Here is a 13,091-nt window from a genome sequence, read left to right as displayed (position 1 = left end):
TAGTTTACAAATTTTTTTAAGATTTTTTTTTTTTTTACAGTTATTTTGGCAGTGACCCAGTGACGTTTTTGAACTTTGGGATATTTGTCTGTTTTTGGTAAGTGTTTTTAGTTTCATGAATTTACAAATTCGATGTGTTGGTCTTAGCATATGTTTCGTTAAGTAATGTTGTTTATTTTCTGTGAACAATCATGTCTTCCCACTAAATGTAGCGTACTATTTAGCGAACTAATGTGTCCTTATTTAAATGTAAAAGTAGCGTACTATTTAGCGAACTAATGTGCCCTTATTTAACTGTAAAAGCGTACTATTTAGCAAACTAATGTGCCCTTATTTAACTGTAAAAGTAGCGTACTATTTAGCGAACTAATGTTTTAGTGGTTTTAACTGTAAAAGTAGCGTACTATTTAGCAAACTAATGTGCCCTTATTTAACTATAAAAGTAGCGTACTATTTAGCGAACTAATGTGCCCTTATTTAACTGTAAAAGTAGCATACTATTTAGCGAACTAATGTTTTAGTGGTTTTAACTGTAAAAGTAGTGTACTATTTAGCGAACTAATGTGCCCTTATTTAACTATAAAAGTAGCGTACTATTTAGCGAACTAATGTTTTTTTTTATTTTAAATGTAAAATTAACTTACTATTTTGCGTACTAATGTGTTTTCAATTCTTCTGTGTAAAATCATGTCTTACCACTAAATGTAGCGTACTATTTTGAGAACTAATGTGTGCTTCCTTCTCTATTTTTTAGAATACGAAATTTGTTTTCAATCATAGTTTTTTCAATTAATATCTTAAAAATTTTCTAATTTTGAAATGTAGGTTGATTTGCACATGACACAGGCCTGTTGATTTGCACAGGTCCCAGGCCTGTAAGCATCTTTGGTTTTCTTGGAAAAGACAAGTATATTTTTCTTAACACATTTGTCTAAACCAATAACTACCTGGCTTAACATTCCAGGTTGATGTTGGTCGTATTATATTCGCCATGGTTCCAGAACCCGACCAACCTCAACTTCGTCCCAGGTGTAGGCCTCGTAGGCGTGCAAGGCCCCAGATATATAGAACACGTGTCACCCTTTTTGGAATGCCAGATGATGAGGTGTTAAGGCGCTACCGTCTTCCGCCACAACTCATCATAGACACTCTCTCATTAATAGAGGGTGATCTTGAACGGCAAATTGACAGTCCTACAGCAATACCATTACTTACGCAATTAACGTTGGTGTTACATTTTTTGTGCCTCAGGATCCTTTCAAACCACTGTGGGAATAGTCTCTAGAATATCCCAATCCTCCTTTTCAAGGATCCTGAGGGCAGTGATGGAGGCCCTTTTTAAACACCTCCATCATTTTATTAAAATGCCATTGGATATGGGTTCCCTTAATGTGGCGAAGTCTAATTTTTACCAAATAGCTGGTTTCCCACACATCATAGGGGTTGTGGATGGCACTCACATACCACTTCAGCCTCCAGCAAGGCTGGAGGCTATATTTAGGAACCGAAAGCACTTTCACTCGATGAATGTAATGGTGGTATGTGATGCCTCCCTCCAGATCCTGTCCCTGAATGCCAAATTCCCCGGCAGTGCACATGATTCCTTCGTCATCCGGCAATCAGGGATTTGACACAAATTAAACAACCTACAAGCTGGTGATGCATGGCTTCTGGGTAAGTTGACACCTTCTGTTGAAACCAATGCAAAGCTTGTTACACAATGGTCTTGATGTTTTTTTTTTTTTTTCACAGGAGACAGTGGTTACCCTTGCACACCCTAGTTGCTCACTCCTTATTTGGCTTCCACACCAGGGTCACAAAGTGAGTATAATTCCGCATTTACAGCCACCAGGCAGGTGGTGGAGCGCTGTATCAGCATTTTAAAAGGCCGATTCAGATGCCTCCACCGCTCTGGTGGCGACCTCATGTATTTGCCGGCTATGGTTTCGAAAATTGTGGTCCTGTGTGGGATATTTCACAACATTGCCATAAGGAGTGGTGTCCCAATGCAGCCAGAGGATGCCTTGCCTGAGGACGGCCCCCCCGAGGTTGGTCGGAGGTCAGTATGTGGGGGGGGCATACGCGATTAAGTTGTGGCCAGATTTTTTACGTAATTATTTCCTCATAATGTTTAAAAATGCCACAATGTAGACATGTAATATTTTAAAGTACACTTTTAACTGTTTTTTTTTTTGTTTGTTTTTAATCCCTAAAATGACCATAAAAATCCATGCCTACTACCTGATCAACACAAATGACTTTATGTGGACACATTGGATATAACTTCGGGAACAATGATTTCTTCTCATTTGTGGATTCATGTTGGCATGCTACTTCTTCTAACAGTTCCTGATTGTGTTTTTTTGGGGGTTTTGGTGTGTTTTTGACTTGTGTGTGTGTTTTGAATTTTTGAATTTATTGTGTGTATTCACTTGGTGTTTATTATTTCTGTGCATTAAAATTTAATGTTATGTTCACCAACCATTTCCATCGTAAATTACAACCAAGTGTAACCTGTTTCTAAAAATGCAAAGTTGCTTAATGCCTAATACTGTTATTTCTTATTTGGAAAAGTTTAGTACCCTGCTTTGTTGCTAAAAACAAACACCAAAGGTATTATGGTGAATCAGTATGTTTGCAATTGTAGGCCTAAGCAGGTAGCTTTAAATTTAACATTACCCACACCAAAAAATAATCACATTTTGAGGTTACTTCTCCAAACCTATTGGTATTGTTATGTGTTTAATGTGCAAGCTTACATACTTACTTGAGCTTTCGACAAACAAATTTACATTTCTTTAAAAATCAGGGACAAATAGTAGACTTATGTAAGGTTCAACAATCTAAGATTTACACACAAGGAATGAGACTTCAATAAATCAAAATAAATTTTATTTTTTAAAACATTTTTTTAGCGAAAAATAAAAAAATTAGTGGCGCAGGTGCGCCAAAATCTGGTCCAAGGCCACAAGCATGGCAACGACATGGCCCCTCGAGATCTGCAAGCCAGCATAAATTTCTGCGTTATGCCTCTGTTCCTCTGTGGGTAAAAAAATGTGCGGATTACTAAAATGACACCTTAATTTATATTTTACAAAACAAGTAAAAAATCAGACTATACAAAAAATGGTGAAAAAAAACATCTCCAAAACAAAAAGAATGCCAAACGAAAAGATTGTTGAAAAAAAATGACAAAAAATAGTTTTCAAAAATAATACAAAAGAGAGTTACAACTACGTAAAAATACAACATTTGTTGGTACCGTAAACAAGAAAGACACAAGTATGAGTGTTTGGACATGTGTCATATGTGTAAGGGGAAAACATCCTATAACCAATATATATATCATTGTTTCACAAAGATATATATCAAAAACATTAGAAATACTTTACAATTTTGAACTGCACAGGCAAAAGGACAACATCAACCAAAAACAAAATAATGAAAAAACAACCATAGTTTAAAAGGGAAACATACCTGTCATAATGCTGACTGGGCCTGGAACCCCAAAATCGTCCTCATCAGAGGTGGGCCAGTGCAGCACGGATGGAGGAGGGGTTATTTGGGAGGAAGTTGAGGGTGAGGAAAAGAGAGGGGGGGTGGAGGGGAGTGTGAAGTTGGAGGGCTGGGAATGTGAGGAGAGGGAGGGGCCTCACGGTTGGCCAGCTCTGGGTTTGAGGGGGAATTTGGGGAAGAGTGGGCAGAGGATGTTTGGGTGGGAGTGGGGGATAGGAGATGAGCCCAACGTCGCTGGCGTTGGAGTCTGCGCTCAGCCCCTAAATGATGTAGAAAAATTAATATTATTACATATTTCATTTTTTGGGAAAAAAAATGTACACACCAAAAAAAACCTAAAAAAACCCAGGGCTATACGGTAAACATGCACACGCAGGTATGTCCAAAATAAAGAAACAAGGCTATACGGTAAACATGCACACGCAGGTATGTCCAAAATAAAGAAACAGGGCTATACGGTAAACATGCACACGCAGGTATGCTTACACTTAAAAAAAAAAAAAACACTTACTTTCATGGATCTGCTGTCGCAAATTGGCCAACAGGCATGGGGATCTGCGCCTCAGATCGGACCACCTTCTTTCAAGTTGGCCGATATTTCTGCGGTAGCCGATCGAACGCAGGCGGCGCCACACCTTCGCGTAGGCAAGCTGCTTGCGGAGGTTAGTGATGGGGCGCGGGTAATTTGTGATTCTCTGGTCCATCACTTCAGTGAGGACCAGGAGTTCACGGCGACAAAAAGCGGCGGCTCTCATGATGGCAATGATTTTTTTTACACAAAACAGTTTTAATAAAGGTCCTAGAAAAAATTTGATTGGCTAATGTACTTTGTAAATTAACAGAAACCATTCTATTGGTTATTGTATGACTCATGTGACCTACACCCTCACAAATATAATGTGAGTTATGATAGGCTTGATGCAGTGACATGCGTAAGCTAATTTAAATATTAAAAAAAAGTTTAAAAATCGGCCTATAATAAAAACGCAAAACAATAGTAGCATTCAAACCAACTTTTAATTTTGAAGAACCGTCCCCTTGGTACAACCGTACGTATTCTGCAGAAGCAATGACACACACTAACAATAATAAAGTTTATTGACATTGAAAAAAAAAAAGGATTGCAAACATGTGAATAACAATTAAACTAATTAATATAGTGATTGCCATTAATCGATTCAAGTATGTTTGCTGAATGAAATAGCAGGCAATCGAAAACTGACAGGGCCACTTCCGGAATTGACTTGTGCGAGCGTTCCCTGCAACCAAAGAGGAGACGGACGGTCGCTATTTAGAACGTTCGCTAGCTAGAGGAGGAGTTGGGAGACTATGGGGCGGAAAATTAGCTGCGAACGAACATACGAGCGTGCGCTTGAATTTTATTATTTCCGCTCGTACGGCGGACGAGCGAACGGCCACTTGCGTCCGGCTCTGAATCAGGCCCTCAGTCGCCCTCTAATTGTGTGAACGGCAGCCGCAGGAGTGAGACGGCGCAGTGACGTCTTCACGCATCTGTCTCTCCTGCCACGCAAAGAGGAGGAGGAGCCACAATCATGAGGACTGAAGTTAGAGGACCAGACCCACGCGGACAGTGACAGCAGGGAGCGGTGGAATAGCTCTGAGGAAGGCATGAGGAGTGCAAGAGAGGTTAGTTCTAAAGATCTGGGAAGGACCGATAAACTATGGATGGAGGGCCCTGATGAGAGCTGGTGTTAGGGGCAGAGCTGGTGCAGGGGGGGAGATGGTGTCAGGGGGGAGATGATGTTAGGAGGAGAGCTGTGTCAAGGTGAGATGGTGTCAGGGGGACATGGTGTTCGGGGAATAGCATGTCAGATGGAGAGCTGTGTCAGGGAGGAGATGGAGTCAGGGGCAGAGCTGGTGTCAGGGGCAGTGTTGGTGCCAGGGGGGAGATGGTGTCAGGGGGGGAAGATGTCAGGGGGAGATGGTGTCAGGGGGAGAGCTGTGTCAGGGGGACATGGTGTCCAGAGGAGAGCTGTGTCAGGAGGACATGGTGTCAGGGAGGAGATGGTGTCAGGAGGAGAGTTGTGTCAGGGGGACATGGTGTTCGGGGGATAGCATGTCAGGAGCAGAGCTGTGTCAGGGGCAGAGCTGGTGTCGGGGGAGATGGTGTCAGGGGGGAAGATGTCAGGAGGAGAGCTGTGTCAGGGGGAGATGGTGTCAGAGGGAGAGCTGTGTCAGGGGCACATGGTGTCCGGAGGAGAGCTGTGTCAGGGGAACATGGTGTCCGGAGGAGAGCTGTGTCAGGGGGAGAACTGTGTCAGGGGGAGATGGTGTCAGGGGGAGAGCTGTGTCAGGGGGACATGGTGTCCAGAGGAGAACTGTGTCAGGAGGACATGGTGTCCGTACGATAGCTGTGTCAGGGGGAGATGGTGTCAGGGAGGAGATGGTGTCAGGAGGAGAGCTGTGTCAGGGGGACGTGGTGTTCGGGGGATAGCATGTCAGGAGCAGAGCTGTGTCAGGGGCAGAGTTGGTGTCAGGGGGGAGATGTGTCAGGGGGGAAGATGTCAGGAGGAGAGCTGTGTCAGGGGGAGATGGTGTCAGAGGGAGAGCTGTGTCAGGGGGACATGGTGTCCGGAGGAGAGCTGTGTCAGGGGGAGAGCTGTGTCAGGGGGACATGGTGTCCAGAGGAGAGCTGTGCCAGGAGGACATGGTGTCTGTAGGAGAGCTGTGTCAGGTGGACATGGTGTTAGGGGGATAGCGTGTCAGAGGGAGAGCTGTGTAAGGGGGAGATGGTGTCAGGGGGATATGATGTCAGGAGGAGAGCTGTGTCAGGGAGGAGATGGTGTCAGGGAGGAGATGGTGTCAGGAGGAGAGCAGTGTCAAGGGGAGATGGTGTCAGGGGGACATGGTGTTCGGGGGATAGCATGTCAGGAGCAGAGCTGTGTCAGGGATGAGATGGTGTCAGGGGCAGTGTTGGTGTCAGGGGGGAGATGGTGTCGGGGGGGAAGATGTCAGGAGGAGAGCTGTGTCAAGGAGAGATGGTGTCAGGAGGAGAGCAATGTCAGTGGGAAATGGTGTCCGGAGGAGAGCTGTGTCAGGGGGAGATTGTGTCAGGGGGACATGGTGTCCCGAGGAGAGCTGTGTCAGGGGGACATGCTGTCCGGAGGAGAGCTGTGTCATGTGGACATGGTGTCAGGGGTATATGATGTCAGGAGGAGAGCTGTGTCAGGGAGGAGCTGGTGTGAGGGGCAGAGCTGGTGTGATGGGCAGAGCTGGTGTGAGGGGCAGAGCTGGTGTCAGGGGGAGAGATTGTGTGTCAGGAGGAGAGCTGTGTCAGGGAGGAGATGATGGCAGGGACAGAGCTGGTGTCAGGGGCAGAGTTGTGTCAGGTGTATATGGTGTTAGGAGGATAGCATGTCAGAGGGAGAGCTGTGTAAGGGGGAAATGGTGTCAGGGAGCTATGATGTCAGGGGCAGAGCTGGTGTGAGGAGCAGAGCTGGTGTCAAGGGGAGAGATTGTGTGTCAGGAGGAAAGCTGTCTCAGGGGAACATGGTGTTAGGGGGATAGCGTCTCGGGGAGAGCTGTGTAAGGGGGAGATGGTGTCAGGGGGAAATTATGCCAGGAGGAGAGCTGGTGTCAGGGGGAGAGATGGTGTCAGGAGAAGAGCTGTGTCAGGGGGAGAGCTGTGTCAGAGGGAGAGCTTGTGTCAGAGGGAGAGCTGGTGTCAGGGGTAGAGCTGGTGTCAGGGGCAGAGCTGGTGTCAGGGGGAAAGCTGGTATCAGGGGGAAAGCTGGTGTCTGGGGGAGAGATGGTGTCGGGGGAGAGATGGTGTCAGGAGATAGATGGTGTCAGGTGGCAAGGTGTATCAGGGGTACCTGGTGTGAGAGCTGTGTCAGGGGGAGATGATTTCATGGGGATAGCTGGGTAAGGGGGAAATGATGTCAGTAGGAGATCTGTGTCAGGGGGAGATGGTGTCAGAGGGGAGATGGTGTCAGGGGAGGAGAGCAGTGTCAGGGGGGAGAGCGGTGTCAGGGGGATGGTGTTAGGGAGAGCTGTGTGAGGGAGATGGTGTCAGGGGAACATGGTTTCTGGAGGAGAGCTGTGTCAGGGGGACATGGTGTTAGGGGGATAAGCATGTCAGGGGGAGAGCTGTGTCAGGGAGGAGATGATGTCAGGGGCAGAGCTGGTTTCAGAGGGAGAGCTGGTGTCAGGGGGAGATATATTGTCAGGAAGAGAGATGGTGTCTGGAGGAGAGCTGTGTCAGGGGGGAGATGGTGTCAGGAGGAGAGCTGTGTCAGGGGGACATGGTGTCCGGAGGAGAGCTGTGTTAGAGGAATAGCGTGTCAGGAGGAGAGCTGTGTAAGGGAGGAGATGCTGTCAGAGGGAGCTGGTGTCAGTGGCAGAGCTGGTGTCGGGGGCAGAGCTGGTGTCGGGGAGAGAGGGTGTCAGGAGGAAATGATGTCCAGAAGAAAGCTTTGTCCGGAGGGAGATGGTGTCGGGGGGGATAGCGGTGTCTGGGGGGAGCGTTGTCGGGGGGAGTGGTGTCAGGGGGAGGGCTGTGTGAGGAATAGACTTCGGGCACAGTTGCTCACTACCCAGAGCGTTATGGTGTCAGGGGGAGAGCTGTGTGGCATAATGTGTTATAAGGGGCATTTCTGTGTGGCATTACTGTGTAATAAGAAGCATTACTGTGTTGCATTATTGTGTTATAAATGGCATTACTGTGTGGCATTACTGTATTATAAGGGGCATTACTGTGTGGCATTACTGTGTCATAAGGGGCATTACTGTATGGCACAATGTTTTATAGGGGGCACTACTGTGTGGTATAATGTGTTATATGGAGTACTACTGTACTGTGTGGCATAACTTGAATAGGCCCTGTGTGGCTTAAAGTGAATGGGCTCTACTGTGTGGCGTAATGTGAATAAGGGGCACCACTGTGCGGTGTAGTGTGAATAAGGGGCACCACTGTGCGGTGTAATGTGAATAAGGGGCACTACTGTGCCATGTAATGTGAATAAGGGGCACTACAGTGCGGTGTAATGTGACTACGGGGCACTATGTGGGAAAGGGACACTACTGTGCGGTTAATGTGAATAAAGGGCACTATGTGAGTAAGGTGCACTAATGTGTTTCATAATTTGAATTGTGGATACAATTGTGTGGTCATGTCCCTCCCCAGCAAGGCCACACCTGTTTTTTTTTTTGGCGCTCACTATATTTGATTGAGTTGTGGATGGCGTCACCAATGCTCTTTATGTACACTGGCACAAAATGTGTAGTTATGACTCTGCTTTGGTGTGCACAGATGTATCATTCTCTTTGTTCAGCACCCCCTGTCCTAAAACATCCTACAGGGCTTGGTTAGTTGTGAAAATGCCTTCCCTTTCTTTTTTATGTGACCTGCCCCAATGAAGTGCCAGTTTTACCTAACAGAACCAACCAAATACCATATATCTGAATATGGCACATGTTTGAATCCCCTGCAGGATTTGCTCTGTTGTGTGTATTTTAATACAGAGAATGATGTATACTTGTATGTTGTTGTAATAATTATTATATTTGTAAGCATAGACTATGAAGTGAGAGAAGTCAAGAATAGTAAGGGGAGGAGCCAGATACTAACTTAAGGTGGGCCTGTGTGTGCTTTAAATTAGGGATATGCAGGCTCGGATAGGTTCGAGTTTGCACGCCGAGTTCGGATTTTTCCCTCCAAAAAAACGGAACTCAGAAAGAGGCTAAACGTCATCTTGCATGGACAAACATCATCATTCCTGGACTTTTGTCCAGGAATGATGATGTTTGTCCATGCAAGATGACATTTAGCCTCTTTCTGAGTTCCGTTTTTTTGGAGGGAAAAATCCGAACTCGGCGTGCAAACTTGAACCTATCCGAGCCTGCACATCCCTACTTTAAATGCCAGGGTCTATTTTTAGTCCCAGTCCGGCCATGCCCCCCACTGTGACGCTGCAGGTCATACCCCATTGTATCCAAATAAGCACTGTGATGCTGCAGGCTGTACTCCAGTGTATCCGTACTGCAGGCCATACCACAGTGTATCCATACAAGTACTGTGGCGCTGCAGGCCATACCACAGTGTATCCATACAAGTACTGTAATGCTGCAGGCCATACCCCAGTGTATCCATATTAGTACTGTGTGCTGTTTGGGGCATTGCTGACTGTCTTTTTGCGTAGGTGACAAACATTTTTAAAGTTTGTTAAACTGCCATCCTGTCTGCTACTGCAGTGCCACTCTTGTTTCCTAGAAGTGCCATGTTAGAAGTTGCACTGCCACAGCCGCTAAAATATTCTACATGCGGTTGATGAATCCTGAAAATGGCCACAAATTGTTATGGCCACAGACAGCATCTCCTGCATGCCCCTTTCATTTAAAAAAATAATTCTGAACCACCAAGTTGATTGGGTGGGAAAAACTGTACCCAGTTTTTTTAATTGTTCCTCCCCCCCCACACCCCAACCAATTGCCCCAGGATCCTGGTGAATTGATAGGCTGGTTTAAATAACGGTTCAGCTCAATAAACGTCTGCTTCCTTTGTATGTAGGTGACTCTAAGCGGAATAACTGGATAATGTAGATGGTGGGTGTATGCGGGAGACCAGAAATATGAGCAGCAGCACAGACCATGTGTGCAATAAAGTGCAAATACGTTTAATGCAAAAATTAGTTGTGTATATTGGTCACCTACATATATATTTACATGGTATATACCAGGGGTAAAGCAGGCTGAGGTAACCTGAGGCACTCCACACGTTGTTGACAAACAACCTCCAGCATGCCCGCAAACAGCATGGATGCTGGGAGTTGTAGTTTAGCCGGAGGGCTACAGGCTGCTTTCCTCAGATGTAAACAGCAAATCTTGGTTCCATTATTCCCAACAACTCCCTGAGTACAAAGTAAACATCTTTTTACAGTGTGTACTATTTAGCACCTCCACAAGCAAGGCCACCACATTTCTATTAGATGTATAAAAAATATACAGTGTATATGGCTGAATCATATTCAATCAGGATGTGGCACAAAATGGCTGCCCTCACTGTGTGTTAATGACAGGTGCTCTGCAAATGTCATTCAGGTGATCAGGTTTTATCTGGTTGGGTCACATAGGATTGGACACAAGTGGGCTTCAGTGAGCCTGCTCCCATATATGCCCCAAGCATCTCTGTGCGATAGTGCAGGCACTGCATAATATCTTCTGACAAACGCTCCACACTCAAATAGTGAACCTTCTCCAATCGAAGATGTCTTTCAGGAACTGACGAACTTGAACTTATATTGATCCTCCCTCATACATTTTCTTGAGAATCAAAAAATGTAAATACATTTACAAACTAATCAATCCTTCCTTCTTTCCATACCCTGCCTTCAGCTACTCCATAAACATACTCCATCTCCTTCAGGCCTCTTATCTAGTTCTTGATTAATGAAAGTTTCTCTATAGGGTCATATAGTTTATTAAACTGCTATACTGTCTGCCACTGCAGATGTGCCATGTTGGAAGCTGAACTGCCACATGTTTGTGATGCCAACTGCTGTCACTTAGCTTAGTCAGCCAGCTAGCTCGGTGCAACCTTTTGGCCTAAACGGGATCAATATTGTGAGCTATGAAGTGGTCAAAAATGACAGGAAATACATGTTATTGAGCTTATTAATACTGTAGGAACAAAAAACAGGATCAAATTATATGATTTCAGCTGTTTTTATGATTTATTTAAAAGAAAAATACAGATCAAAAACCAAAACACGCAACGGCGGTTTTGCAAAACCAAATCCAGGTCCAAAACACTAAGGAGATACAGATCCAAAACCAAAACCAGCAAAAATGGCCCGGCGCACATCTCTAGATAAAAGCTCTAGTAACAGTTCTGGGATTGAAGATGACTATAAAACAATACTGTATAACAACGTCGTAATGATTATTATTATTATTATAGTAATGAGTCATACAGCAGGGAAATCCAAATATAAGTGAAATATGCAAAAGTCTCTAGAGTTTGCTTAGGTATTGTGGAGTGAAACAATGATGAAGTGTTACAAAGCATAGAAATCCAAATGATACTAAACTATGCAAAAGCCAGGCAGCATGGAAGGCGTAGTGCTTAGCATTATTGCCCCACAGCATTTAGGTCAGGTGTTTAATTCCCATTTGTATATTCTCCATGTTTTTGGGTGTTTTACTACATGTGCTTAAGGTCCACATAGGACTGGTTCTGAATCTCATGAAGGGCCTACTGTGTCCTGCATTATGGCATGTCACCAGCACCAGGCTTGTATGACTAATGATGTGGAGAAGTGACCAGTGAAAATAGAGGGACTGCGGCAGATATCGGAGATATCGTCTACGGTCCCTCCTCTTTATATCCTGGGGCAGGGGCTGGCTGGCAACTTTTAGCCTGGGGGCAAATGCATGCAGGCGGCCCTGGCAGAGGAGTAGCGTGTAGCCAGGGTGCCCGAAGAACGTGCGTGATACGGTGCACGCCCCCTTAAGTGTTCCAGGGAGGAGGCGGGTCCATATGGGATTAATGTAAAGTAAAAATAAAGATTAGGGACAGCCCCGTCGTGGTGCCCATATGCAGTGCCCCCTTGTGCCCCAGGTGAGGACCCCCTTATGCAGGCCTCCAGTAGTGCCCCCAGTAGTGATCCCTCCTATGCAGTGCCCCAGTTACAGTGCCTCCAGTAGTGGTCCCCCCTGTGCAGAGCCCTTTGTGCCCCCAGTAGTAAGCCCCTTATATAGTGCCCCCAGTAGTGGTACCCCCTAAACAGTGCTCCTTATATAGTGCCCCCAGTAGCAGTCCACACCCCATGCAGTGCCTCCAATAGTGGTAACCCTTATGCAGTGCCCCTTAAATAGTGGCCCCAGTTGTAGTCTCCCCCCTATGCAGTACCCCCAGTATTGCCCTTTATATAGAGCCCCCAGCAGTGGTCCCTCGATGCAGTACCCCCAGTGGTAGTCCCCTCTCCCCTATGTAGTGCCCCTAGTAGTAGTCCCCTCCCCCTATGCAGTGCCCTTAGTAGTTGTCCCCTCCCCTTGTAGTGCCCATAGTAGTAGTAGTAGTAGTCCCCCCCTTGTAGTGCCCCAGTAGTAGTCCCCCCTTGTAGTAGTAGCCCCCCCTTGTAGTGCCCCCAGTAGTAGTCCCCCCCTTGAAGTGCCCCCAGTTATAATCCCCAGTAGTGGTCCCCCCTTGTAGTGCCCCCAGTAGTGATCTCCCCCTTGTAGTACCCCTAGTAGTGGTCTCCCTCTTGTAGTGCCCCCAGTAGTAGTCCCTCCCTCTTGTAGTGCCCCCAGTAGTGGTTCCTCCTTTGTAGTGCCCCCAGTAGTAGTCCCTCCCTCTTGTAGTGCCCCCAGTAGTGGTTCCCCCTTTGTAGTGCCCCCAGTAGTCCCCCCCTTGTAGTGCCCCCCTGGTATTACCCCCATTAGTAGTAGTCCCCCCCTTGCAGTGCCTCCAGTAGTGGTTGCCCCCTTGTGGTGCCCCCAGTAGTGGTCTCCCCCTTGTAGTGCCAGCCCCCCCAGTAGACACAAGTAGTAAAAAAAAAAAAAACACTTACCTGAATCCCCGCTCCCGCCGTCGCCATCCGCTCCTCCGTCTTTCC

The sequence above is a fragment of the Taudactylus pleione genome, unplaced genomic scaffold, assembly GCF_031769625.1.
Source record: "Taudactylus pleione unplaced genomic scaffold, aTauple2 ptg000111l, whole genome shotgun sequence".
NCBI lineage: Eukaryota > Metazoa > Chordata > Amphibia > Anura > Myobatrachidae > Taudactylus > Taudactylus pleione.
Note: the sequence above shows the minus strand (reverse complement) of the source record.